The sequence below is a fragment of the Camellia sinensis genome, chromosome 8 (assembly GCF_055761805.1).
Source record: "Camellia sinensis isolate YWXY chromosome 8, ASM5576180v1, whole genome shotgun sequence".
NCBI classification, from domain to species: Eukaryota; Viridiplantae; Streptophyta; class Magnoliopsida; order Ericales; family Theaceae; genus Camellia; species Camellia sinensis.
Genome location: NC_138968.1, coordinates 77,351,024 through 77,374,147, shown reverse-complemented (window position 1 = coordinate 77,374,147; position 23,124 = coordinate 77,351,024). Strand labels below are relative to the sequence as shown.

Below are 23,124 nucleotides of genomic sequence, written 5' to 3'. Positions count from 1 at the left end.
CGGAGCGTCAAATAAATACGGGTATGGGATAGGAGTGTTGCTGATAGCACCCGACAATTCCCGTATCCCTTTAGCATTCAAGCTCCGGTTCAAAGTCTCGAACAACGAAGCAGAGTATGAGGCATGCATTGCCGGTCTAGAAGCAGCCCTAGAACTAGGGGCAAAACGGTTGGACGCCATCGGGGACTCGAACCTTGTTGTGTCTCAAGTGAAAGGAGATTGGAAAGTCAAAGAAGAAAAGATGATGATGTATCATCAAGACCTGGATTTGTTAATTCCTTGGTTTGAGAAGCTAAACTTTGCTCATCTAGTAAGAGAGAACAACAGGTTCGTAGATTCACTAGCAACTCTATCTTCCATGATAGATATCTCGTTTGGAGTCCGGATGCGTCCAGTCATCATTGATCAGAAGTTTGCGCCAGCATATGAGTCAATCGCTGCTATAGATGAGGTTCAAGATGAGAACCCCTGGTATTACGACATTTGGAACTTCTTGGAGAAAGAGGCGTATCCACCAGGGGCAAATGCCAAGGATAAAAGGGCAATCAGAATAATAGCCGTTCAGTTCATCATCTGTGGAGGTAAATTGTACAAGAGAGGTCATCTGGGAATGCATAAGCTATGCGTTGAAGCTGAAGAATCAAAACGCCTGATGGAGGCCATCCATAGAGGGGAATGCGGTGCGTATATGAACGGGGTAATGCTGGCACGGAAGATCCTCAGACAGGGTTACTACTGGTCCACCATGGAGGAGGATTGTATCGGCTTTGTTCGGTGATGCCACAAATGTCAGATCTATGCAAACCGCATGAACATCCCGCCATCAAAGTTGTACAATATGACTTCGCCATGGTCATTCTCAGTTTGGGAAATAGATGTGATCGGGGCTGTCACTCCAAAGGGGTCTAACGGGCATGAGTTCATCCTGATCGCAATAGATTATTTCACGAAGTGGGTTGAGGCCCAATCCTATGCGGTGTTGAAGGCTTCGCATGTTGCAAAATTCATCAGAAACAACATCATCTGTTGTTATGGGGTCCCAAACGAGGTCATTTCAGATTGTGGTTCCCACTTCAAGAAGGAAGTGATTGACTTGTTGGAAAAATACAACGTGGCTTTTCATAAGTTGTCTACATATCGGTCGCAAACCAATGGAGCGGTTGAGGCCGCCAACAAGAATATCAAACACATATTACAGAAGATGGTGGAAACCTACCGGGATTGGCCAGACAAGCTGCCGTTTGCTCTGTGGGGGTACCGGACTTCAATTAGAGCTTCTACTGGGGTGACTCCGTATTCATTAGTTTATGGGATGGAGGCCGTTCTACCTATTGAAATTGAGGTTCCGTCTTTGCTAGTGCTGGCTAAGTGTCAGATAGCCGAAGCGGACTGGCAATAGAGCAGATTTGAAGAACTCATGCTTTTTGACGAGCACAGACTAAAAGCACTGTACCATGTTCAAGGTTATCAGCGCAGAATTGCTAGGGCTTTTAACAAGAAAGTTAAGTCCAGGAATCTAAAAGAAGGAGATTTGGTGCTCAAGGACAACTGAGCTCCCATCCATGACCCGAGGGGCAAGTTCAGACCTAATTGGACTGGTCCCTACATCATTAAGTCTATCTGGTCAGGTGGAGCTTTGGTTCTAATGGACCTAGATGGCCTAGAGTTCTCGCAACCAATCAACATGGACAAGTTGAAGAAATATTACCCCTGAGAGGCTCGCTAGGCCGAAAACCCAAAAGGGCGACCTAGGCAAAAGTTAGAGCATTAAAAAATTAGAAAATATAAAAACTGAGCTCGCAAGGTTGAAAACCCGCAAAGGGTGGCCTTGGCAAAAGTTAGAGCGTAAAAGGAGAGTGAAAATACTCGAGTGAACCTAAGCTTGAACTACGTAAGGCTTGATTCCCATCTTTAGGATACGTAGGCAACTTTATCCTGAAGTTCAGCCATAAACTTTTCCCCGATCAACTTTGTCCATTTGATCATCTCGGCCATCTTTGTCTATTCAGCATTCAAGAGTTCGGTTATGATCTCCGGTGTAGTGCTCTTCAGACTAGGGGCAACTTTCCGTTGCGGTGCAGTGCCGCGGTACTCTTCAGACTAGGGGCAACTTTCCAGTTGCAGGGATCCGGGGTTGTGCATCTCAGTGACAGATCTCAGGCATGTCCAGTTCTGATCCATATCGAAAATGGTTTTGAAAAGTTTTAATAAAAGTTGACTTTGTTCAAAATTAATCTTTTTTACAACTTAGACCATTTTCGGACCAAAGTGGAAAATTTTCAGTACCCACAACCTTCAATTTCATTGATTTCAATACAGAGTTCTCCTGCTCTTGCATACAAATTGAAGTTGCTTTTTTATTACAATCATAAAGAAAACTTGAAAGTACTAATAAAGCAATAAATCCGGGGCATAGCTAAGTCAGGTGTTCCTGCACCCCCTCCTAGAGCTGGTCGAAGCCTCTGATGCCAAAGTAGGCCTTTCCTGTGCCTCTTCATTGAGCCAATCCAAGCACTCATCAGACAACGTGTAACTGAAAGTGGGAGCAGGGGCCAGGAGCTCTCTAGTCCTCCATGCTGTGGCATACCGGGCAAGCTGTGCGCCTCGAACTGGGAATGCAGCAGGATACTCTATCCCCTCTGACGGGCAAGTCTGATCATGACCAAACTGGCGCCGGAACCGGAACGGAAAGTAGAACACACAGTGAGTCAGACCAATCAACTGGATCCCGGTCTGCCGGGACATGCTATAGCTCATTGCCGGGAGATTGAGCTAAGGACAGCGCCAAGCAATGCGATCCGCAAACAAATTGCACATCCAGTCGAACCACCATCCCTCATCAAGGGCATCGACTAGTCGTTGTCAGAAGAAGTAGTCGCGAGCTGAGTAGGCTGGGTAAGAGTCCACAACCTGTAATTTATCCATCAACCATACCTGGGGAGGGATGAAAAATGAGAGAATAAAGAATAGAGAGATGTACGATGAGAGAAAAGAAAGAAAAGGGTTTTATAAGAAAAACCGAGCCTGAGGGCCGAGTGATGTGAGCAATATATATGTGAGAAAGGGTGGGAAACATTACCTGCAGCAGTAGTGGACTCCCCGCGAATCTGGTCGTCTCTCAGCAAAAGAAAGCATCCAAGCCCATCAGCGTCTCAGCCAATGTCATGGCAATACATCTCTTTCCTTCTTTCAAGCCTTGAGCAACTTCGATCAACCGGACACTGGATCCTCCGGAACCTGAGACAAGTAAGAAACGAGATAGCAAGCATAGACAAAGCGCGTGTTGCCGATAGCCCTGGCAATGATGGTCGCCGCAGTCACCAGCATCAGAAAACTGGCAAACCAAGCTTGGGATGTCTAGCTCCCCATCATGAATCGATGATCGAGCATCATGCAAAGTGAGGCCGCACATTTTTCCTAAGGCTTGGACGTGGCCGAATCGAAATTTAGGCAAGATTTCCTCGTTACGCTCGGACTTCATCAAAACTTGGAAATCCTCGAAAGTATGACGCATCTCTTGCCCACCGAAGCTAAAGACGTGTGTTACCAGATTCCAAAACCTCACCACGGCATGGAGGAAAGGAATGTGCAGCGAAGTACGGCTCAGCGTGAATAGTGCATTGAAGCCGAAGCCCCGGAAGTTCAACTTTTTCGAGTCGTCTAAATTAGCAATCCAAGCTGTGAGATTTTGGGTGAAGAACGCCTCCATTTTGATGCAAAACTAAGATGAAATGGGAGAGCCACGAGGCTAGAGCTTTTAAAGAGGATAAGGCACTGTTCGGAGGACACGTGTCGAAAATTTGGTGGTTGCCAAGCTAGGTGGCCGGCCGACCATCTTTTCTGGTAGGCCGACCACCCCTCTCCCCTCCAACGCAAAAAGCTGGTCGGCCAGCTCCCTTAGGTGGTCGGCCATAGAGTGGAAGGTGGCTTTGGTCTTGTTCTAGCTTCTAGAAGAAAGTTCCAAGCATTTCCACGCATTGGGGGCGTTAAAGGTGCGAGTTTTCCTCTGTTTCGGATGCGTTCCATCACCCAGATCGTCCGAAATGCATTTTTTTATCGAGTTGTTGTTAAATCCTGCTTATTGAATTGTTGTTTTTGCTTATCGAGTTGTTGCTTTGCTTACCGAGTTGTTAAGCTTACCAAGTTGTTAAGTTTTGTCGAGTTGACGAGTTTTGTGTATTGAGTTGTTACTCTTTGTTTATCAACATTATTGTGTCTTTCTTATCGAGTTGTAAGTTTAATCAACGTTGTTGTGTCTTGCTTATTGAGTTGTAAACTTGCTAAGGTTCTGTTCTTTCTCAGTAAGTTAAGTTGCTTTGTTTGTTGCGTCGGTTCACTACCTGACCTGGCAATTTTCAATGCACGATTTCCATTCAATCTCATTTTTGTGCAAAATAATGCGATGCGATGCAAGAAAATAAAATACAACACTTTTTTTGAACAAAAGCTGTTTCATTCCATCATGTTTCCTTTGTTGTAACATTTCACAACAAGGGTACAAATTTTACAGAAAATAAAACTGCCTAATAATGTACAATGTACTACAACTACTAGTAAAAAAGGCAAATAAAGTAGGAACATCTGTGCTCTCAAGCATAAGAAAAAGAGGCCTTCTTCGTCCTCTTCTGCGGAACAGCCTCAGCACCATCATCGCCATCTGAGTCAGAGCTGTCATCCTCGAGATCCTCCTCGGCATCACCTCCGCCCTCAAAGCTAGACTCAGAGTCATCCTCTCTGCCAACAGATTTCTCTGACTGACGATGCGCGGACTCCTCCTCCTTACTGGACTCCTCCTCAATGATATGTGCTCTGCGCCCGCCTCGTCCGCGAGACGACTCCCCTCTCCCGGCTCTCCGAGAAGGCCTAGATGGCCCAGCTACTCCGGAAGGCCCAAATGGCCCGGCCTGTGGTCCGGTATATATCAGAGGCATCTGAAAAGAAAGAGCGCAATTTGAATACATCAGCCAAAATATGTATATCAGATGTACAGATAAAAAACTACATGGAGTGGATGTGTGCAAATATAGTACATGGATGTGGTGTGTGTCAGATGTGCTCTCCGCATACAGTCGGTTAATCAATGCAGTGAAATGTTCAAATTCAGCATGTCATCAGAAATATGATAAATGCAAGAAAACAGTACCGAGACTCCCATGATGGACAGCTGCGCCTTTCTTTGCAAGACCATGCCTTCGAGCGAGGCCACTAACCCGAGTAACCCTTCAGCATATTCTGTGGTAGGCTGCAAATGCAAGTGCAAATCATCAGTGAATGAATGAATGTCCAAGTATCTGAGTGATAAAGTAAAATTGTAAAACATACCAGTGGTGAGTCAGGGTCTTTGGTGTATGGATGATCTGGCATAGGAGGCTCTATCGGAATTGGGTAGGAAGCCTCGTATCTCCATCCCGTCAACTCAGTCGGGATACCTGGCCATCCGGCATGATGATAAGTCGGGGGAATTGGGGGGACCAGTCCAGCCCCACCTCTGGATGTGCCAGCCCTACTGGCCGAAGGAATGTCTCTGGCTTAGGTGCGACTCGAAGATGGCATGCCAGTAGACCTCCTCGAGGGAGTACGGACACCTGTCAATGGAGGCATCAAGTAGGTGTGACGGTAGGTCGCGTACTCCCGTCCTCCAAATGCAATAGTGCATCAATGCCCAGCCTGGCGTCAATGACACCCTGGGAAGTAAGCCTATCAGCGAGCCGCATATTGTCCGGGGGTGCTGAAGGGACACTCGGCTTAGGGAAGCCCATAGTCTGACGAAGGAAGCGGTCTCCCAAGAACCAGGCCCTACCAACTGGCCCCTCGAACAAGATCCTATACCAGGAGGAGGCCTATCCTCCGGCAAACTGGAATCGGAGATCCTCACCCAAAGACACCCAGGGCCGCCATAAGATCTGCGGATAGCCAATGCATAAGCCTATTAGAAATCGCAAATGTCCAAGCATGAATCAAAGATGAACACGGGAAGAACTGAGAGTTCTAACATACCTCGGTCGCCCGCACCGTGTCAAAATACTGCCGCAGGTAGGGGAGAGTCTCCCGGGGCCACGACCGGTACTGGCCTTCGAAGACGAGCGAATAAGGGGTCATGAGAGGGGCCTCCACCTCGAGCTCCGGGGCTAGCGTCGGAAAGTACACAACGACCTATAACTGTGGAAAACAGGGCAAAAGCCATCAGAATACAGAATGCTGAGTGCAGAAAGTAAGTACAGAATGTAAAGTGTGCCGTGTGTGCAATGTACAGATAATGAAAGGCAGAAATGTGAATCAAGAGGGTATAAGGTACCTCCTAGGCTCTCCAATAGCCACCGACTATGTTCCCCCGTCCGCAAGAGGTCGCACTCATATAGCAATAGAGGGTAGCCAAGCTGGCGCCACCCCAGTCATACTGACTAACCTGTGTGAGGTCTACCAAGGCACTCAGCAAATATAGCCCAATGGCGTTCCCCCTGTCGGCGAACAGAGTGGTCCCGAAGAGGAACATCAAAAACCCGCGGGCGTACTGTGCAATCTCCTCAGGAGTCTCAGGTTCAGTCCCCCTGAACTGTGTAGAAAACCAGGTATATCAGACTCGGCTCGAAGATCGGTCTACCGGTGGGCGAGCTCCTAACAGATGAATCCAGGCAGCCTCCCACTCACCCATGTCCTCGTCGCAAGGGATCGCCCAGCCTCCCACGTCAAGGCCCGTCAACACGGTGAAGTCAAATGGGGTCATGGTCATGTCCCCGGCGGATGAGAAATGGAAGGAGTTGGTGGTGTCCCACCATCTCTCCACCAGGGCGCCCATCAATGTCCGGCTAGCTGGATAGCGAGATATCTTGGTACAAAAGGTCCCGAATCCTGCCAGATCAACCCAATCGCGAACAGCCTCCGGGAGCTCCGCGTACCAATCTCTCGCAGCAATAGAACCGTATCCCCGTGTAACGCGGGTGGATGTCTGCATACATAATAAACACATGTATTCAATTTCAGAACGAAATGAATAAGCTGTGTGCAAATGAAAAGATATGAGTTGTGTACAAACCAAATCAACTTTCAATTAAATGTGGGCTGCGTGTTCACAATCAAATTTGGGCTGTGTGTTCAGATTTCAGAAATTTAAAGTTTGGGCTGCGTGTTCAACTTTCGGAAAATGTGGGCTGCGTGTTCACAAATAAATTTGGGTTGTGTGTTCAGATTTCAGAAATTTAAAGTTTGGGCGGCGTGTTCAACTTTCAATCAAATGTGGGCTGCGTGTTCACCATCAAATTTGGGCTGTGTGTTCAGATTTCAGAAATTTAAAGTTTGGGCAGCGTGTTCAACTTTCGGCAAATGTGGGCTGCGTGTTCACAAATAAATTTGGGTTGTGCGTTTAGATTTCAGAAATTTAAAGTTTGGGCAGCATGTTCAACTTTCAATCAAATGTGGGCCGTGTGTTCACTATCAAATTTGGGCTGTGTGTTCAGATTTCAGAAATTTAAAGTTTGGGCTGCGTGTTCAACTTTCAATCAAATGTGGGCTGCGTGTTCACCATCAAATTTGGGCTGTGTGTTCAGATTTCAGAAATTTAAAGTTTGGACTGCATGTTCAACTTTCAATCAAATGTGGGCTGCGTGTTCACCATCGAATTTGGGCTGTGTGTTCAGATTTCAGAAATTTAAAGTTTGGGCTGCGTGTTCAACTTTCGGCAAATGTGGGCTGCGTGTTCACAAATAAATTTGGGTTGTGTGTTGAGATTTTAGAAATTTAAAGTTTGGGCAGCGTGTTCAACTTTCAATCAAATGTGGGCCATGTGTTCACCATCAAATTTAGGCTGTGTGTTCAGATTTCAGAAATTTAAAGTTTGGGCTGCGTGTTCAACTTTCAATCAAATGTGGGCTGCGTGTTCACCATCAAATTTGGGCTGTGTGTTCAGATTTCAGAAATTTAAAGTTTGGACTGCGTGTTCAACTTTCAATCAAATGTGGGCTGCGTGTTCACCATCAAATTTGGGCTGTGTGTTCAGACTTCAGAAATTTAAAGTTTGCGCTGCGTGTTCAACTTTCAATCAAATGTGGGCTGCGTGTTCACCATCAAATTTGGGCTGTGTGTTCAGATTTCAGAAATTTAAAGTTTGGGCTGCGTGTTCAACTTTCAATCAAATGTGGGCTGCGTGTTCACCATCAAATTTGGGCTGTGTGTTCAGATTTCAGAAATTTAAAATTTGGACTGCGTGTTCAACTTTCAATCAAATGTGGGCTGCGTGTTCACCATCAAATTTGGGCTGTGTGTTCAGATTTCAGAAATTTAAAGTTTGGGCTGCGTGTTCAACTTTCAATCAAATGTGGGCTGCGTGTTCACCATCAAATTTGGGCTGTGTGTTCAGCTTTCAGAAATTTAAAGTTTGGACTGCGTGTTCAACTTTCAGCAAATGTGGGCTGCGTGTTCACCATCAAATTTGGGCTGTGTGTTCAGATTTCAGAAATTTAAAGTTTGGGCTGCATGTTCAACTTTCAACAAATGTAGGCTGCGTGTTCACAAATAAATTTGGGCTATGTGTTCAAATTTCCGAGATTCAAGTGATTGAGCTGTGTGTTCAAGACAGAGTATTGTGTTATAGACTAAGCGTGCAGAACAAGTTGTGTGCTAAAATGAGCAGAAGTATGGCATGCGAATGTGTTCAGAACAAGCAATAAGCATACATAGCATGAAATGCAGGGAAAATGCAGAATTAAGGCAACAAATGTAAAAAGGTGAAGTACGTACCTCTCTTGCCTGATGGGAGAGATGGGACTCCGGCTTCCGCAGTAGCAGGTCCACAGGAGCTCAAGGGTCGAAGTCAGTAAAGTGATAAAAAATCGCCCGAGGGAGGACATGAGTCGGAGGATCGTACCTCTCGGGGATGAATGGCCGAACCCTCGGATGTAAAGACATGATGTCAGGCTCACCTCCGGCGCCTGGAGAACCTCCGCCGTGGGGAAATTGACCTGCTATTTCAAGAAATCTGCAAAAAGGATAAAAAATGAGCGAAATGAGCCAAAATTAGAAAAAGTCAACAAAAGTCAACTCTCGGGAAATGAAAAAGTCAACTCCCGAGAAAATCTTCCAAATATTGAGACAAACTTACCTCAAGTGGTGAAAATGAGAAAAGAAGCTCCGAAATCAAATTTTAATCGGTTCAAAGTGAAGAGAACTGAAAGTTTTCACGAAACAACTTTGCGTGGGGCATTAGAAAATGTGTATAGAGCGTAGATCTGAGAGAGAAAATTGTCTAGGAGGGAGGAGAAGGCAGTTTTGGAGCTGATGTTATGAGGAAAAGAGCTTTGGCTTTGTATAGTTAAAGAAATAAGAGCAAAAAGACCGAACTGCCCCGGATTCACCTTTTCTGGTCGGCCGACCACCTCTCTCTCTTAAACCTGGTTGGTGGCCTCCCCCTAGGACCAGACCTGGTTGGTGGTGTTTCCAAGGTGGTCTCCAAGGTCTCTGCAAATTTTGGTGATCATCGGAGTCCCCAGCACCCGAGAAAGTACAAGAAAAGTGCACTTTTCGTCGCGAAATCCCTCCGCGGGAACTCCAACTCCAACTCCCAATGCGTGTTTCATCGTCACTCGTCAAGAGCAAAATGTATCCTTTTTTAGCACGTTGTGACCCTTCCGGGAGGTAAACCGGAGGTCGCAATTGAGTCGCACTCATCAAAACTTGCATTTCTTTGCTCCTTGTTTCACGTCTAACACGCATTCGAATTTGTACTTATCCTGCATTGTTATGCACATCATTCACATTCTCATGCATACCACTTGCATTGTTGTGCACATTTCAAGGGTATTGTCATACTCTCGCACTTAGCTTGCATGGACACGTGCGTGTCTCTTGCATTGCAATGCACTCTCCCATCGGCACCCTGTTTGTCTACGTTCGATATAGCGTTGAACATGTGTTGCTAATGATATTGTACTTGTTAAGTTTCTTTCTTTTACAGGCACGATATTGTATGTACGGTTCATTTGAAGCTGGTGCGACCAGACGAATAGCGCAGGTATTGTATCTTCTCCGTGTGAGATGTGGCGAGAATTGAATAATTCTCCGCATTCTTAAACTGCATGAAATGTAGTTGTTGCTTTGCATTCTTGCTTAAAACTGTTGTGTGTGCGCTTCATTACAGCTTGCTGCTTTGCATGATCATGAGTTATATCGGGCTTTGTGCATATCATTTTGCATTTTGCCCCTGCCTGTGGGCATGCCTTGTCTAAGTCTTTGGCCTCGTCAAAAATGGGTCGTCTCTAGGCTTTGACATTCACTCCTGTCACGTGTAACTTTCGAGTTCTGTCAAAGAGGGGCAACTGTAGACACCCCATTTTTGACCGACCTTAAAACTTAGACGTCACCAGTTGAGCACTCGGTGATGTTGCATTTTGTGCTCGTTCTGAGGTTTCAGAGTCTCAGCTGCGAGCCTTGCCTCCAGACTTCGGGGCTCTTTTTGTGCCTTGCCTCGGTTTACGAACTGGGTCCTGTTTTCTCTATTTTCTCTTCTTGAAGGGAGGGAGAGGTCTCATAGACCATCTTTCAGTGGCCGTAGGCCACGTTTCGTGGTCGTAGGCCATTTTTCCCGTTTGGAGCCTGGTTTCTGGTTTTCGGAGCCGTCGGCCGTGTGCCTCAGTTCGGGACCGCTTAGCTACCTCCGTTTACTCCGGTTTTTGGCACACATATTATTCCCTCCCTTTAGAGGAACACTGTCGCCCTGGAGAGCAGCTTCGTGGTCATACGACACTTCCAGTGCTTAGCAGCCTGTTTTCGGGGCCTCGAACCGCGCGTTTTGGCCCCCGAACCTTCGTTTTGCATCCGTTTTGGTCCATTTTTGGTAGAGACCCTAATTTCACTATTAGGAGGGTGGTAGGATGGTGGCCGACCACCTCTTTCCCAGGAAAACCAATTTTCTCATTTTCTCTCTCCAAAAGTCGATTTTTTTGACCGAAAGCTGGTTTTTCCCACTTTTGAGCCACATTTTCTGGCTTTTCATACCACCATTGTGATCTACTCATCTGGGAGGCCACCAATATGGGTAGGCCGGCCAGAAATTCACCTTGACCCTTTTGAACATTGCTTAAAAGCTAGCTTTTCTCTCTCCTGGGTCACTTTTTCTGGTTTTTCACTACATAGCTGTGTTGCACTCATCTGGGTGGCCACCTTTCTGGGTAGGCCGACCAGCAATTTTGCTTGAACCTTTTGACCCCTGGTCGGTCGACCAGGGAGAGTGGCCGACCGGCCACTTGAACTGGCCAGCCTGCTTATTGCTTTTGCCCTCTCTGAGTGTAATCCAGCTGTGTCAGCTGGAGACCATTTGGTGCATTCTCCATACACGTGTATGGAGGATCTTTAAAGCTTCCAAGAGAAGCTTTGGCCTCTCTTCTCTATAAGAGAGGCCCTCATCTTCATATCTAAGGGTTAGACATTTTTGCTTAAGGCTTATAACCTCCCTCCTCCATTGTCACTATTCCAAGCTCCAAAACCCTAATTTTCTTGGTCCATTTACACTACAACCCTTAGCACCACACCTCCATCATCCATTTCAACACCTTGGAAGTCATTTGCAGAGGTTGAAAGCTCACCAACTTGGTCCAAAAGCTGTTGGAGGTCGGCTCTTCAAGGGTTAGTGTCCATTTCCCTTAAACTTGCATTTTTTTGCTTCATTACTTAGCTTCATTTGCAAGTATTTCTGGGCTTTGTCATAAACTAGAAAGTGTCATATTTTGAGCTCCTATTCAACTTTTTTTAAGGGCACTTTTCTGTTTGAGGTCATCTACTTCCCCTTACCCTCTATCTCTCTTTTATGGCTATTTTTGCATCATACTTTAGCCTTACTTGTGAACATTTTCGAGATTTGTTATAAACTGGAAAAAGCCTTGTTTTGACCTCCTCTTTAAGTTTTCTTAGGTCACTTTTGTTTTTGGAGTCATCTCCTTCCTTGCATGCTTCATTCCTTAATATTTAGGGCTATGCATTAGAGCATTTGCATTGGACTTGTTTTGGCCTCTTAGCCACTAAAATCCAGGGGATTTTCAGTGGCTTTGATGAGGTTTTGAGATTTGAAATCATAGAGGGGTGACCCTCTCACCCCTCATTTTCTTTACTAGCATCATTGGCTTTCCAAAGGGGCTCTATTTTTCATGCATTGAAGTCACTTTTTGGGTCCAATTTTGTGGGTTTTAAGGTCTGCCTTAGGTCTTTCCGGTGTCCTTTTGATCATATTTTATGTCTACAATGCATGTGTAGAACAATTCCATTCAAGGCCTTTTGAGGGGGCCTTTCATCGTATGCTTCCTTGACTGATTTCAGGGCCAATTTTGTGAGTTTTAGGGCTTTCATAACTTATTTCCAGAGTTGGTTTGGTCATGCTATGTGTCTATCTTATATGTGCTTAACAACCCCTTGAATGGCCTTCCAAAGAAGCCCCTCATTTTTCCATGCATTGGCTGCATTTCAGTGATTATTTGGGCATATTTTAGCATGTTTTATTCACTGTTTTTGGCTGGTTTGATGAGTTCTCATTTTCTTCATATACATGCCATGTAAACCATGCTTGCTAGCCAATGTTGCATGCTATTTTAGTCCATCATGTTAGCATCTTTTGGTCATGCTTTAAACTGGAAATGTGCATGTTTTCTGATTGCCTTGGCTCTGTCTTTAGGCTTCATGATCAAATAATGCTTGCTTTGTACACTTGTGGTTCAATGCATGGGACTAGTTTTGAGTTTCGGGGCTTATTCCATGCATCGGGTGCCATATTTCCATGTTTCGGGACTATTTAGCATTATGTTTCAGTGCTGAAAATTACATGTTTGAATGCCATGCTTCACCCTTGCCATGTTTTGGTAGAGTGGCATTTAATGCCTTAGGTTCGGTCCTCGGTTTGCGTGCATGTGTGCACGCATTTTGGTCATCTTATTTTCATCTTATGGCTACTGACGTGAGTGTGGCTGAGGTCCACTCATGTTGGTGTAAGTCCATCGTGCATTGTGTATTCCATTTCAATCCATAGCATTGCGTATGCTAGGTTGCATTTTAGAGCATTGTGTATGCCATGTTACATCACGCGCATTGTGTATGCCATTTTAGTACATAGCATTGCGTATGCTAGGTTGCATGTTAGTCGCATTGTGCATGCCATTCCATTTGCATGGTGCTTGGAATAGGGTTTAGTCCAAGCACGGGAAACGAGGGGCGTTTCGAACTCCAAGTGACGAAACGTACCTCGATTCCCGGTCCCCGACGTTCTTGATTATCTATGATAGAATTGTTGGCTTCATATGTTCATACCTGCATTCATGTCATATTAAAACGTGCAATTCGGTCTCTCGACCATCATGCGTCGAGATACGTGATTGGTGGCTCGAGAACCGAGGGCCACACTCCCTAGAGCTTGTGCAAGGACGGGGAGGAGTGGTCGCGCACACATATGTTGAAAATACATTACTTTCTCTCTTTCTTGCCTTTGTTGCAGAAAAACCAGAGTCCAGGGGGAGGAAGTGGTCGGCCGACCAGGTTTTCTAGCAGGTCGACCACCTTTTTTTGGTTTTCACCATGAGGGGTGGTCGGCAGGTGTTTCCCAAGCCAAGAGCTGGTCGGCAGCCTTCTCCAGGTGGAGTTTCAGCCTCTTGGAGCTTTGTGTAAGTTTCTGAAATCAGCTGCAAACAATGGCAGAACAAGGCATTGCGATGGAATTTATCGACAAAGCGCATCGAGCATGCATGCATTCATTGTCATCCAAAACAGAGCCGGTGCAGTCCATTTGCATGCTAGTTTATAGCTTACTTAGCTAATTTGTTAGTTAGTTAGTTTATGTGTAATAATTAGCTGTAATTCGTTATTCATTCGGTCTGTATTATTCTTTCGGACCCTCCGAGTGAGGGCACAATTGTAATAAGTGTGCATGTGTGTGATGTATGTCTTCCAACCCCGCGTCTTTCTCCCTTTTATTTACCAGCTTATGATGGTTAGATCAGGGCATGTTTCAATTAGCATACAGTATGATAGTATGTTTGCATTCATTCATCTATCTTGCATGCACCGGGCTCGGCGCATCATACTAACTGCATTTGTATTTCAATTCCGAGTTGAATACTTGTTAGTTGTAGCATTTCACATGCCATCTTTAGAATAGCCGAGCCTATCTTAGTTGCATTTTGCATATGTTGCATTAGGCATTTCTGTATAGTTAGGATCATGCATGGATTTCTAACATAGCTTTTGTTTTGGCTTGGAGTACTCGGTAAGTGTTTATGCGTTAGCATCCTTGCATATGTGTGAATGATTGCCATGATAGCATGCTTACCATGAGGCTATTTGCTTATATGATATACCTGCCTGAATGCCTGTGGGTGAAGGTTGGGTTATTTGAATTGAAACAATTCATTAATTGTGAGTTTTAAGCCCACTAGATAGTGACAAAATCATGTTTTTCTAAGCCCACCCGAGGGTGGCAAATCCACGTCTTAGCTTACTTGCGGGTAGCACCATCAAACCATTTTCAAAATAAACAAACATGAAATGTTTTGTTCCAATTCAGGCGACCCAGTCTATACTGGTATGCTATGCGCATCACATAGTAAATCTAGGCTAATAATCGGAATAAGAATGCATAATGTTTTCAAAACTAGATATCATGGTTAGTAGAGGTCGATCTTTGATCGGGCGAGCGGGGGTGCTCACGAAGTGACCTTCCCCAATCCTACCCAAGTTCCCGAGCCGAGGCAACTTTGGTGATGACGGACACGTGGCCTTACGCAACGAGTCAGGGTTTCCTAAATTTTCCAAAATAAAATATTTAGGTGGCGACTCTGTATCTGGCAAAGCAGTCCATGTTTGGCACTTCTTTCAAAAAAATCTGTTTTCAAAAACAATTTGTCGGATTTGGACTCTTTGATGATTTCATCGGTCTTGCATTGCACTCTGCGAGATTAGATACAGGACCGTGACTTCGAGTCCTGAATTGTAGTGAACCCAATGAACAAAACCGGGGGGGGGGGGGAGGGGATTTCCTCCCGGGACGTTCGGTGACGTCTACAGCAGTCCTGCCATATGAACTCACCCATATGTTAGTAGTAGTGTAGAACTGTCCATATTAGTGTTTTTTTTTTTTTTTTAGCCAGACTGTAGACTTTGATTTAAGTGGAAAAATGTTAAAGTCATGTTTGGGTGGAGTTTTTTTTTGTTTGTTTGTTTTGGGGGGTTCTTTGTTTAATATGATTATATTAAATGAATTTAAGCCTGTATAAATAAGTTCTACTGATAATTTTTTTCGACATTGTTGTCATATATATGTTTTAAATGATGTATATTTTATATACTTCATCAGTACATAATAAATATAAGTACAAAATATTTTGGGTTAATTACATATGTAATAATTTTTTAGGTTAATAATTATATATTTTTTTGGTGTTATTTTAGTCTTTATAATTTTAAATAGTTTAATTGTGATTATGAACTCTTAATTTTTGTGTTAATTTAGTTGATTAAGAATAAGTAACTGAATTGATCAAGTTCATAATTTGATTTATAAAACTATAAAATGTGTTGTTGATATGTGTTTTTTATTTTTATTTTTTATTTTTATTTTTTATGATTGGCTAAATGAAGGGCCAAACAGAAAATAGAAAGACAAGCTGAAGGATAAAATGGAGAGATAAAGACAAGCCATTTGATCAAAGCAATTCTTTTGATGATTTTTTTTTAGCCTCGCTATAAGAATCTACACTTTTAGCGACCACTTTCCATGATCAATATAAAAGTTGGCACCTAAAAGTTATCTTTTGGTGATCAAATATTAATTAGTTGCGAATGATTATTATTTGTGGCGACCAAATATGAGTTGGTCGCAGAAGGTCATATTTTGACGACCAAAAAATGAGTTGGTCGCATAAAGTGGTATGCTTTTGGCGACCACCTACAAATTTGGTTGCGGAAGGTCACATTTTGGCGACGAAAAAATAAATTGGTCGCGCAAGATCAAAAATAAGTTGGTTGTGGAATTGGCAACCAAAATTTTAGTCGCCAAAAACTATTTTAGTTGTCGTATATTGAGATTTGGCTACTAAAACAATTTAGTAGCTGAAAGGAAAATAATTTTTTTTTCTTTGGCGACTAAAAATTTGGTTTCCAAAAACTTATTTTCAGCAACCAAAAAAAAATTAGTTACCAAATTAGTACTTTTAGCGACTAATATTTTAGTCGTCGTTGATTGAGATTTGGCGACTAAAAAAGTTTGTCGGCGAATGTACCTTTTTTGTGACTAATCTGGTCTTTTGGTCGCCAAAAGTTTTGGAGGGAAATTTGAAACGTGGAGGCGGGAATTGAAATTTTTTTGAGACAAAAATTTGGTCGCCAATTGTAAAATGACGTCATTTTGTTACGTGAGAGTGAGAGTGAGAGTGAGAGAGACAAAAAAATAAAAAAGCCCTAATTTCCCCTCTGTCTCTAGCATAGAAGAGTGAGAGAGAGAGAGAGAGAGAGAGAGAGAGAGAGACAGAGACAGAGACAGAGACAGAGACAGAGACAGAGACAGAGACAGAGAGGGGAGAGTGATTGACCACATAACCCTTGCTCCACCATTGTTACGACCTCTTTCTGCAGTGAGAAACAAAAGAAGAAATGGGAAAGGAGAAGCCAAAATCCATAAAAGCATAACCCGCAGTGAAACCCTTTGTCAATGGCGGAGCCTCGCTCGCTACCTGTGTTAGCCAACCCATCGACATGATCAAGGTACCCTACTTCTTCTTCTTCTTCTTCTTCTTCTTCATACTCTCTCTCTCTCTCTCTCTTTCTCTCTCTCTATCAGTTAAATCTCACATCTTTGTCCTCTCTTTCAAGGGTTTCAGATCTTCGACTCTGTCAATGTTACATCTTCATTTTGTGCTTTTTTGTTCTACTTCTGTTCTGCTCACTTTTCACCCAAAACCCTTTGATTTCTGCTCTACTTTGCTTTGCTTTTGCCCTCAAATCATAGATCAAACGCCTCTGTCTCCAACCTTCACTATGTTGAATTTTGAGCTGAAAGATGATTTTTTTTTTTTTTTTTTATATGTTGGTTAGTTAAGATCAAAGTGGAAAGTTACATGTTAAATATGAAGAATTTTGTTTCTGGAATCTAAATATGGTGTTTGATTTTGAGCAACTGCTTTTGATTTTTGACCAATTGAATGCACCATATGTGTTTGTAAATATGCCTCACTGAGAATTTCTTTTCATGTGGACTTTGTATCCTTCGCCCATTTGATTTCATGCAATTCTATGTAGCTCTGAAGTGTTTTCTCAACTCAATTTGAACTCTTAATGGGTTTCTTAATGGGTTTGATTTTTTTATTTTTTTAAATAATAAATCACTGGGTTTAGTTTTATTATTTAAGTAAAAAAAGGTCAATTGATTGTGTTTGATTTTAGTTATAGATTATATATTATTTAATTTTTTTCAGCTTATTTAAGAATAGTAGATTTCACTTTTTAACTTTAATTCTATATAATTTGTCTTCGAAGGCATGTAATAGTTGTAGTAATTTGTCTACTTGGATGATTGTTAACTTGTTGTGCTTGCTGGTATGGCTCATTTGAGAGTTGTGTTGTTGTGTGTTTGAGAGACTTACCACTCACTTACAATGGTTGTTTTATGCTTCAAATGGTTTCAAATATTTTTTTTACTAGCTTGGTAATACAAAGGCAAAGCTGTGAAACATTTCATATATTGAAATTGAACTTTTATTAGACTTTATGCAAATCTGCCCAGAATATTTCCGCACTGTGTTTTCCATTCTAAGGGGATGTTTGTATAGCGATCCTGGTTTTCCTTTCATTGTTTAATTGTATTCCGGACTCGGTTCCATGGATGTGTTGTTGTCTTATTCCCGTTTCCGTCCTTTATTCTTTGTATATGAGTCTTGGGTCGTGTTGGGCAGGTTTGAAATAGGTTGGTTGTGTTTGGAAACCAAGGGTTGATGTCCAGATTTTGGGCTTTACGCTCAAGCGGGGCTTTTGACGCTCGAGCAGACCTGTTTGTATATCAGTCCGAAAAAAATAGCTTTTGGATCACTTTTTCGGGCCAATCTCTCTCTCTAACTTTTCAAAGCTTATGCATGGTTATACTAGATTCATCTCATGTGTTTCTAGCCTAGTTCCTTTGTAAGAAAGGTGGAGTTTGGCGTGGCCTTCGTTTTGATCCAAGAAAGGTTGGGTTTGGAGCACTTTCGAGTTTCTCTCTTCTTCTCCTTGGGTTCTCCATTTGAGGTAGGGATTTCCTTGCTCTTTTTCAATGCCTCGTTTATAGATAGACATGTGGTAGTTTTGTATTCCATGAAAATCATATCCATGTTGGATTTGTTTGAAAATCATAAAAGGGAAACCTAGGGTTGGTTGTTTGAGAAAGAATTTGTTATCATTGATTGTTATTTGGGCCATTTAGGAGGTAATCTAGCATGATATTATTGAAAGAAGAGAAAACCCTAAATTATATTTTGATTTGGTAAATTAAAGAGAGAGGATGATTGAACAATATTTGTAAATCACTATTGTTAATATGAGTTGTGTAAAAGTATTGATGACTAAGGGATTAACTATGGCATCGGGGTTATTGTGAAAAGAACGTATTGAACTAAGATGGGTTATGGCTTTATTATCCATTAAATTGGTTTTATGAAATGAAAAGAATGGATTTGGTTTTGTGAAATGAGAAAAGTGTTTTGGGAATAAGTGGTGGAACATGTCTACTTGGGAAATTATGAGGGTTGATCTTGAAAATGGGAAGTGAAATGTTAACTCTATGTGAGCCTCGGAAAATGAATATGAGCATTGAACTATTGTATCATGAGTGTTGAGTACACACATTTGGGGGTTTTATCTTTAACTGTAACGCCAGTGTCGTTGTTGGGCTTAAGATTGCTTGAGAGTTTAGTCTCTTTTAATAGGTGTACTAAATACATGCATCTAGAGGTTTTGTCCTTGGTCATCGGTGGAGGATGACATTGTTGTGTTGAATCATTGTGTATGTATTACACTTATTGGTTGTGCTTTGTTATATTGAGATGGTTGGTGTTATATACGGCGCTTAGAATGAGGGGTACCAGTGCCTTCCAGCTAGCGCCTGGAGAACTTGGACTAGGTACCATTACCTTCCAGCTTGTGTCTGGAGAATGTGGACTAGGTACCATTATCTTTCAGCTTGTGTTTGGAGAATTTGGCTAGTCATTTGTTGTATGGTGTATCCTTAACTTACCGTGCTTATGGCAGGTAGAGTAGAGCTTTTATCATCACTGTCTCAGTGTATCTGAGTATGTTATGAGTTACGATGGTTACAGTTTTGAAAAGGCCGAGTTGCCTCAATTGTTGATTATATACATGTTAATGATTTATTATTCCCCTTTTTACTAAAGGTATGCATGGATAGATATGAATATGTTGGAAACAAACCTAAATGCTATTTTGAGATTTTGGAAAGTGTGAAGGAAATTGGGTTTTTGTGAACATGTTTAGAAAGGGCAAACCTGTTGTAAATACGGAAAATGGGAGGAAAGTAATGGGCTTGGCGAAATTGTTTTCTAGAACTGTTATTGTCATAAAAGTTTGTGGAAAAAGGGGTAATGAAAAGGAAAGAAAGATGTACCGCTTATAGCGTTGAATGAAATGGTTGTTTTCGAGAAAAGTTCATACTTATGTATATTTTGTATAAACTGCCACATTACTATTCTAGTATGAGATTGAGCATTCATGATCATAGCTATCTGTAAGTTGTTATTGTAGAGGATTATGTTGAGATCCCTACTGGACTATATGTTCATCCCACGTTGTTGAATCTTTTTCAGGTGATAATCAGGATGTGCTACAAGATTTTGGATCTTCATATTTGTTGGCCACGGGGCCTCTTTTGTGTTGGCGGAATGCCATTTATGAAAAAAGGTTATACCCTTCTTCTTGACTCTTTAATGATGTAAGCCCAAGGGCAATTTATTTCGTATGCTCATGTAGTATTCAATTTGCATACGAATGAGAGAATGGATATTCATTTCTACTAGTCGAACATTTGAGTTTATTTCATCATGTGATCTCTGAACTTGAATTAAAGTAATGAATTTGGTAATGATTTCGAGTAATAAAAAGTGGGGCGAGACAGTTTGGCCTGTTTAAAAATCAAAATTTTATAAAACAATGTAATGTTTGTTTAAGGCCCCAATAGGTATTTGGTTGCCAGGACTCAACCTGATGCCTTTGAGGGTCATTTTTTATTTTTTATTTATTGAACAAGTAAAATCGAAAAATCGTGAAATGCTTGCTATCGCAGAAATAATTTTTTCACTGTTCGACTAAAACAAACTTAGCATTATAAATTTTGACGGTTGAAATATATATAACAAACTTAGGAAATTACCACAAAGAATGAGATTTAAATTTGGATTTAATTTAATGCATTTTTGAACTGAGAATCAGAATAAATTCCCTTGACCACACTTTTGAACTGTTTAACGTTCACCTACTTTTGGACTTCTTGTGTGAGCTAGCTTGTTTAGGGAATCTTGTTCAGGTATCAAACTTAGCGATGCTTCAAAAAACCTTAGGAAAAAGTTTGCCACTGGAAAAAGTAGCCTCTTCTATTGAAAATTAATCATCTACTTTTTTCTTTGAACTACCATTATTGAAAGTGATAAAGTTCAGTATGATGAATGGAAGTTACTTAAATTAGTGGTTTGTGATGGAACTAGGTTTGTGCTGCTTTAGGTACATTAATTAGCTTGTGATGGACACATTAGAGTGTTTACTTGTGTTATATAGACGGTGTCTTTTCTGTTGATTTGGTGTTTACTTGTTAGTTTGTTTATAAATTGATTTTGTGTTGTGTGTGTGTGTGTTTGTATACAGGTTTGGTCTTTTGCAGTTTTTTAATTGATTGTGTGTTTATGTTTTAGTTCACTAGGTAAGTTGATTTTGGGTGTTGAATTTGTGATGTGTGTGTGTATGTATAGGTAAGAATCAATCAGTTGTCTATGTGGGAGTAGATGATACTCTAGTAGGTCTTATTTATGTTGAGGATCAGATCAGAGAAGATGCTAGACATGTTGTTGAATCCTTGCATAAGCAAGGTGTCAGCCTATATATGCTTTCTAGGGACAAAAGGAGCATTGCTGAATATGTTGCATCTAAAGTTGGAATTCTAAGGGAAAAGGTAAGAATTTTATTTTTTTCATTCATTCCTATTTAGGCCACTTCTTGATGAGTAAAGACCTAAATCTTAAGGTTGAGGAATTCTGACCTTCATAAATATAATTGTTAAATTCAAGAGCAGAGTGGGACTTATAGACCCTACTATGAAGACAATGTTTATGAGTTCTGTATTAGATAAAGGAAGAAAAATTAGAATGAAATACAGTGAGACCAGCTAAGGTAGAAACTACTGCTGAAAATGGGAAAGAGCCAGCTTATATAACGTCAAATTGCTTAATTTGAAGGATCTTGGTTTTTAGTTGAGAATAAAATTATGTTTTTCCTTCACTGTTAAATTATTGTGGGAATTCATTGTTTGTTTACTTTCTCAATACATGAGAGAATCATGGGTTGTAATTATTTATTTAATACTCCACATTTTTGATTTACCATTACTCCATTAGGAGCTCTCAATAGTAGCTTCTGGTTGGAGTTTCTATTATGGGATTTCTCAATCTTTCTCCATGATGGATGTATCCTATATTAGGCACAAAGGTTAGTTCAACTTTTTGTGTTTGGTTCAACTCTGAATAACTGAGTTGGTAATTTGATCAACAATATGCTCTACAATTAACTCCATTTGGTAGAAGTAGCATGTGTCTGAGTATATGAGAGCTTAAGCTTCTAGACGAATAGCATAAGGCATGCTTGAATGCTTTGTAGTATGAATGACATGTCAAAATATTAGAATATTTGCATAAAAAAGATGCTGGAGTAAATTTTGTACCGTTTAGAATTTAAAGATAGGTTTTTTTTTTTTTTTTTTTGGGAGGTGATTTAGAACTTTTTGCATTATAACTGTGCTGCAGTGGGTATTCATTATTGAGGGATCCATACCACAACAAAGGGCTCGCTTTCTCTGAGAAAGAGAGGGATGCCCATTATCTGCGTGGTCTTCTTCCCCCAGTCGTTGTTGCCCCAAAATCTTCAGGTTATCAAAAATACACGGCCTCAGCTTTTGGATTCTCCATTTTCATTTTTGTGGGTTTTTAAATTTTCCTCGTCTTAGAAAAAAGGACTAATGATGGATATTTTTCTTGCTACTTTACCTACCAGATCAAGAAATTGATGCACAATATCTGCCAGTATCAAGTCCCACTGCGGAGGTACATGGCCATGATGGATATCCAGCTATGTCATTCATCCTATTCAGTGAACTTCTAGACTATGAAGCTGATGCTAACTTCTATTATTTAATAAATCTAATTGATGCTAATAATGCCACTAATGCTACTCAAATTGTCTCTTCAATTATTTTTAATGTCATTTCTGTCTCTTTATACAAGATGTTTTTGTTTGTTTATAATGGTCCTGTATTTTGTGAAACCATGAAAAACTTTCCCCTTTTTACTGTCCCTTAGGTGGTTTCTGGCCCTCTCGGTGTATTGAAAAGGTTGACCTGTCTTACTTTGAGGTAATGAGACAACCAAGTAGGTCAATTATAACATGGATACGTCAATTAAAAAGATGACCCTTTTTTCTTTTTGGTGTTGGTTCATGCAAAACAATATATAATATAGTAGATTTTTTTTAGCTCTTTCAATCTAAGTAATTTAATTGATTGGGATAACAATGAACCTCTAAGTCAAGTACATACGCATATTTTCTTCACAACACTATATAAATTATTGTAGACAAGTTGGTTCTGTAAAAACCCTTTCTTGTTGTAGTGAAGGTAATTTAGAGATTTGTAACTTGGTAATTTAAGATAATTAGAATTGAGACATCCATGTTACCCACAAGTCAAACAAGTTCCAAAAGTAATGAGATAAAATTGATCTTGTTCCTTATCTAAAGTAGATTTTAAGTCTCACAAATAAATTGTCAAAATTCGTTTGTGATATTGTTTTATATGACACTGAATAATTTTTGATGAAGTTGGGGTATACAATCTTCTTGTGAGGTGATGAAATGAAGGGT

General features: G+C 41.4%; 1 long non-coding RNA gene across 1 annotated transcript; it reads left to right on the top strand.

Annotated features, from left to right (window-relative positions):
• Positions 1-21,736: 21,736 nt before the first annotated feature.
• LOC145796607 (uncharacterized) lies at positions 21,737-22,489 on the top strand. The gene is made up of 2 exons (XR_014337090.1): positions 21,737-22,135; positions 22,261-22,489. It is a non-coding gene; the product is annotated as an uncharacterized LOC145796607 (long non-coding RNA).
• Positions 22,490-23,124: the final 635 nt, after the last annotated feature.